The sequence below is a fragment of the Populus nigra genome, chromosome 1 (genome assembly GCF_951802175.1).
Source record: "Populus nigra chromosome 1, ddPopNigr1.1, whole genome shotgun sequence".
NCBI lineage: Eukaryota > Viridiplantae > Streptophyta > Magnoliopsida > Malpighiales > Salicaceae > Populus > Populus nigra.
In genome coordinates, this window is record NC_084852.1 from 42,342,562 (window position 1) to 42,348,844 (window position 6,283).

Consider the following 6,283-nt stretch of genomic DNA (forward strand, 5'->3'; position numbering starts at 1 on the left):
GATAAAATAAATTGGGGAGTTGATGTTTTTCAAATGGATGGGTTAGTTGATCCATGAATCGAGTTAGAAAATTCAAAATTTTATGTCACTAAAAATATTTATGTTGATATTAATACCTAAATTTTTTAATCCTATATTTTTTAATACCTAAATTATAGGATATATTTTAGATTGGAATCTCCCTTGTTAGATTCAAGCCATCGTTGATAGTGATACCGCCACCAAGTAAAAGTGTTGTGCAACAAGATTTTATTTATATCAATGTTATAAGTAATTGTCAGCGAATTTAATGTTTCAAGGTTTGAGAATTTGAGATTGAAAAACAAAAATTTAATCTTTTAATTAGCTTGATTTGAATTTTAAAATAGGTTTCGATATTGAAATGTTGAAAGTATTATTTTGATGATATTTTAAGGTGATTGATAGTTTAGAATAATGGAGTTGTGATTGTGAACGAAGACAGGAGGAGGTAATGATCCAAATATTTAATATCTCATGTATTAAAATTAAAACAAAATAAATAAAAGAATTGTTAAACAACATTATTTTCTATTTTTCTTTGTTTATCATAATTTTACATCATTCTTCTTTCACGTGGCGCTAGATAACAACAAGAATGCTGCTTGTGATCAAATGATAGCTTTGAGCACCCAAAACTACTGAATGGATCCTGGGACCATTAGGGGATTAGAACGTGGATAATTCCCATAGCAACAAAAAGATAGATAAAACAATAATGACAAAAAACAACGGCATTTGTGTATGTTAAAGATGGCGCAGAACGATCGATCATGGCATGAGAAACAGCCGTTGGATTTAGAAAAGTCGAAGGAGGCTCCAAGAAAAAGCTCGTATCCATATTTAGCATAGTGTTAGTAATTAGCTTAGAGAGGAAAAGGAGTTAGCTAGCAGTACTAGCATAAAAAAGAAAGAAAAACATCTGTAATGGGGAATTGTTTCTCTTACAGAGAAATTCGTTCGGCGAAAGGAGAACCACAGAGAACCAGAGCTTGTATGGCACCTGTCATTCACTGGCCTCAAGGAGGGCAACACTAGAGAAAGAACCCACTTTACTAAATGTTTTCTTTCCGTTTCTGACTATGGCTTAAAGCCTTCTTAAACTATATTAGCGTGACATTACATTTTAGGGTTTCAACAGGAGTCAACTTAGGTGTGACATTAGCTGCACATCAAATACTGGATGTAGGAATATTATAACATATGGTCATTTCTCCACTATTTAATTTTCTTCTTCTATATACCTGGTTCTTACAATTGAGGATTGCTAATTAGGGAATCGAATCTTATAGCAGTAATTAAAAATACAACGTCAATACACACCTTTTGCTTTCACACACATAATCAGGAAGATATGTTTTGATAATTCATTCTTGTAATTAAAGATATGTTAGGGGCCAAGACAATGAATACCCTTACATGGCTGCAGGGGGAGAGCAGAAGCTCCTTCTCATCTACTCTTTCCCAGGAATTTGCTTCCATGAGAATTCAGAAAAAGGTTCTTACACCTGTAGAGGCAAAAGTTATAAAGCAAGTGTTCCCTTTTCTCAAATCATTTAGTAGCAAGATAGGCACGAACCATTTGCAGTAATTCTGCCATATTTATGCTCAATCAAATTTAAAAAGAAAAGAACCGAACGAATGTTTTGCCTAGAGATATGAACAACGAATGAAAAAGAAAATAACATGATATAAACGTTCCAAACTTACAGGTGTACAAAATAATATCTCCAGCTGAGGAGAGCTCTAAAGTTTCTTAGTGGATACATTTGTTTAGTCGTAATTAAACAGGTCAAAATTTGTAGGAAAAATAGACACTATGTTATTTTTGCAAATTAAAGTGGATTTTCCATGAACCACGGGTAAGAACCTCCATTGAGGATATTTCAGTAATTCAACTTCTGGGGGACATTTTCACCCGTCTAGGAACTTGTTGCAGTTTAAGAGCAAGGCCCAAGAAGCTAATGTCGTGGAGCGTGAGCTTGTAAAATCTTCTGCCCCTCATGCGTTGTTGCCTTTAACAAAGAAACAGCTGCAGCTTGATCAAAACCCTAAAATTCCTTGTGTCTATCCCTAAAAGGCAGTTTTCTTAAGAAAGCTCACCTGCAATTATGAATGGTTAGCTGCCCGGCAAATCAGGCAAGTACTTATTCAAAATTGGATCAAATCCCTAATGAAATCAAGTTTTCTAGCCACTTGTTGTTAAAGATTATCATACTTTAAGCTTGCAATATCTAATTTCCACTTTATGATCAGTTTTACAGAAAAATATAATAAAAAAAGATGACAACAACAACAACATAATGGCAATTGGTGATAGATTTGAAGCTATAATTTATTATTATTGTTATTAATAATTTTTGTGAGAATTGATTTGATTAAGGCTCGAAAAGTACATATGCATATATCTTCGATATTTATAACCAGATCTATTTCTAGATAACAAAACAAGATAAACACACAAGGAAGTGGATAAGTTCAAGGTTATCTGGCATTACCTGAGCAAAAACTTCATTTCATGCTGTCTGGAATAACATATATACATATAGACACACAGCATTTTCCGCCAGCCAAACATCAGATATATATTAATCACAAGAAACAAGTATAAGATACATAGTATAAAAGGAAAGGGAGCTCCCTTCAGTCCAAGTACAGGAAGCTTAGGATTCAATTTGTCTCCCGCATCATTCACTCATTTACTGGGTAATCTCCTTGTCCTTTAACTCAGTATTTGGATGAATGAGTCGGCAGCTAATTAAATCCTACTACCACCCATGAGTGGACTGAAGAAAGCTCTCTTAGCTATTAATTATCATCTAGACAAAAAAAAATGCGACAAACAAATTGAAGATGCAGCGGATGGTTAGAGAAAAAGCAGATGTCTAGATAAGAAATTCACAAAGAGATTCATCAATGCTTGGGTGAAGAATTTTATGCAGATCTATGCAACTTTAACATAGATATAGATTCATGGTTTGGGAGTACTCCATGTAACCCTTCTCCAAATCATCACACCATCCTCAAAGTCACAACCGAGTTTGGAAGGGATAGCACTGGTTCAAGTTGAAATGGCCATCAAAATTAGAGGGTTGAGAGTGAAAACTGTGAGAGTGAGAGGGAGGGAGGGAGGGAGGTGAAAGTGACTGTTTCGGAAAAAGAGATCTCATGATGAGCAAACAGAGAAAGGAAGGGGGAGAGCTTCTACAATCACAAGCTTTATGATAACTCATTTAAGCAACTCATGGGTTTCGAAGAAGAGGCATGGCTTTATATAGGTGAATGGAAGGCAGGAACCGGAGAACAAATTATTATTATTATTTTAAAGAAATTAATACTAATAGTAAAAGACTTGTTCGTATTCTTCTCTTCCATGCTATGAGTGAAGAACCCTCCTGCCAATCCCTTGCATTATGGAAAGCCCATCACTGCTTTGCATATGCCCTTAATTTTTTATTATATAGTATACTTTTTTAAAAAACAATGTATATCATGAACTGTACTTAGTACTTAATTAAAAATTAACAAAATGCAAATAAAACAAAGAAGTGTACTTCCATTCAAGCCCTATTAATCTAGGGTATGCTTTTTAGTCCCGAGGGACAGAATTTATATAAACGTTTTGGTGGTAGGGGTTTACATTCATTTTTCTAAGTTTCCACTATTTTAGATGTTTTATTCGTGAAAACGTTTTAAATTTGATATTTTTGTTGGAAAGCTTCGAATTTAAATCCTAGTACATGGGGTGGAAATTAAATTGAAGAACACCCTAAATTGCTATGGGTTAAATAATTTTCATGTCCAACCAACAAACTGATGGGGAATTCTTTTTTTCTTCCTTATTTAATTTATTTATTCCTTGAAACTAATTAACCGCGTGTTTGAATTGAAATCGTAACAAAGATGCTGATTCATTTGCAGGGCTGAAGGTTTTACGTGGACTTCTAATGATGGTATTTAATTTAATGAAAAGCTAGCTCCAGAGTAAATTAAGAACTATTAAAACCCTAGCCTCGAGATTCCAGATAAAACCTACATCTTCCTAGGGTTTTTCATTTATGCTGAGAAACACTTAGTTGGAGAGGTACAACCCCAGTTAGACAAGTCCTTGGTAGCTGCTCTTTTTGATATAATATCTACTGTGCGATGTCCTGTCATTTGTTTGCTCCATTGCTTTATTTATACGTATGGTAGGGGGGGGGGGGGAAGAAGACAGCATGCAATTCTTCGAGGCTACCTATATTATCAATATCTTATGGCACATGCGTACAAGGTAGAATAAATAGTACAAGTAAGTTCTCCCCAAGTAACATATTTTATAATGCCCTTGTTTCCTAGCTATAAAAAGCTACTTATCCTCCACATTATTTTCTCTTCATGTTGGTCCTTCGGACAGTTTTCACGCTTTATATATATATATATATATATATATATATATGACCACCATTTACACAAGGTAGAAAATTTCAGTTTCTCGCAGCAAAATTGTTTTCTAGGGACTTTTTGTTTGCTTTTGGGTTCGCGCAAGTGGTGGCTGTTGTTATTTTTCACAATCATGTTGTATCTTAAGATAAGTTTTGATGTTCATAAGAAAAAAAATCATCTTTCTGATCTGATTAATATTTTAAAGTAAAAAAAATCATCAGAATTTTATTAATCATTACTTTTTAGTTCAAGTACAACAAAAGGAAACACGTTATGTTCTTTGGAGGAGGAGGGGGGGGGGGTCTCAAGCGTCGCGCACTGCTTGGTTCGTAGTTGTGGTCTATGGACGTGCGGGCGCGGCTGCATTAAAATATGGAAAGAAAATAACACGATTATTATGTTTTTAATTAGAAATTAATTGTTCTTGTTAAATTTATCAGTTTCTTTTGTGATAAATAGATATGTATTATAAACCTCCGGAAAAGACTTGACCAATCCCTGAATGAAGGAGTAATTTGTAGAATTTCTTAATCCTGAAATCCGAATTTTAACTTGCAATTTTTTCCTTTCCTCTGTTTTTCTCTCAAAGAACTGGCTCCGTGCATGTTTAGTGGTTAGGTATTTTATTTTTCCTCGCAAATTAAGTGTAGATATTTCAAGAGCTTATCAGAAGAATAACCTACACTCGAAAAAGGAAATAGAAACGCATCAAGACTTTACCAAGTTAAAAAATTGTTTTTGAAAATTTTTAAGTTTTTTTTGTTTTAAATTATTATTTTTTATGATTTTGGATTGTTTTGATAGATTTATATTAAAAATAAATTAAAATAAATAAATTAAAATTTAAATAAAAAAATTCTTTACAAAATAATCAATACTATAATCTCAAACGTTAATTAAGCAGGTTGATTTATGGTATTCCAACCATCATAAATTTTCAAAGAATTCCAAAGAGAGAGAAGAAACCCACTATTGTTGTTCTTTTTTATCAAAAAAAAAAAAAAACAAAACAAAAGAGAAAACAACACAGAAAAAGAAGACAGCGAAACTGATGTTTATAACACGTTAGGTAACAAAGTCAAGGGTGTGTCGGTAACAGAATTTATATATATATATATATATATATATATATATATATATATATATATATGTTTTGTATGTTTTTTTATTTTCAAATAAAAAATTAAAAGATATATTTATTTGTTGAAAATAAATATAAATTCTTTTACAAGAATAAAAAAACACGTTAATATTAAAATTATTTTTTTATAAAAATTTAAAATTATGATTTATAATGTTCATCTTAATATTTTATATTCATGATAATCTAATTATAGAATATTAATTTTATTTCATTAAAAATCACACTGTTAACTAAAAAAAAACTTCATGTTAGATTTATATTAACAAAAATTAAATTAACGACACTAACTAAATATAAAAAAAATGAACGTTGCCAAAAAAACATTTGTATAAAAAATGTGTTGTTCATGTTTTTTTATTTAAAGAATAATGAAAAATTGTATTGAAAAACCTCTAGAATGTGTTTTTCAAACTCGGTATGAATTGAAAAAACTAGTTTTTTCACTTCTTAGATTGGGACCATGTTGTCTTTGAATAAATAGAAAGTTTTAGTTTTTCCTTTGTGTTTTTTTTTCTTACTCCATTTGTCTAGAGAATATAAAGAATAAACGGTAGCTGGTTCTTGGACGCACACTCCAGAGAAGGCCATTAGTATAAATTATCCCAAAAAGCTTCCGGACTCGAGGTGTTAGATTATTAGGGAAGGTGGAGCAGGAAGACAGACAGGGAAGGGTGGAGGTGCACAAAAGAGCCAATG

General features: G+C 32.2%; 1 long non-coding RNA gene across 1 annotated transcript; it reads right to left on the reverse strand.

The window, feature by feature from the left end:
* Positions 1-1,688: 1,688 nt before the first annotated feature.
* Positions 1,689-3,241, reverse strand: LOC133678511 (uncharacterized). Its single transcript, XR_009835983.1, has 2 exons — positions 2,517-3,241; positions 1,689-2,121 (listed from the first exon to the last, which is right to left on the reverse strand). It is a non-coding gene; the product is annotated as an uncharacterized LOC133678511 (long non-coding RNA).
* Between the last annotated feature and the right edge of the window lie 3,042 nt (positions 3,242-6,283).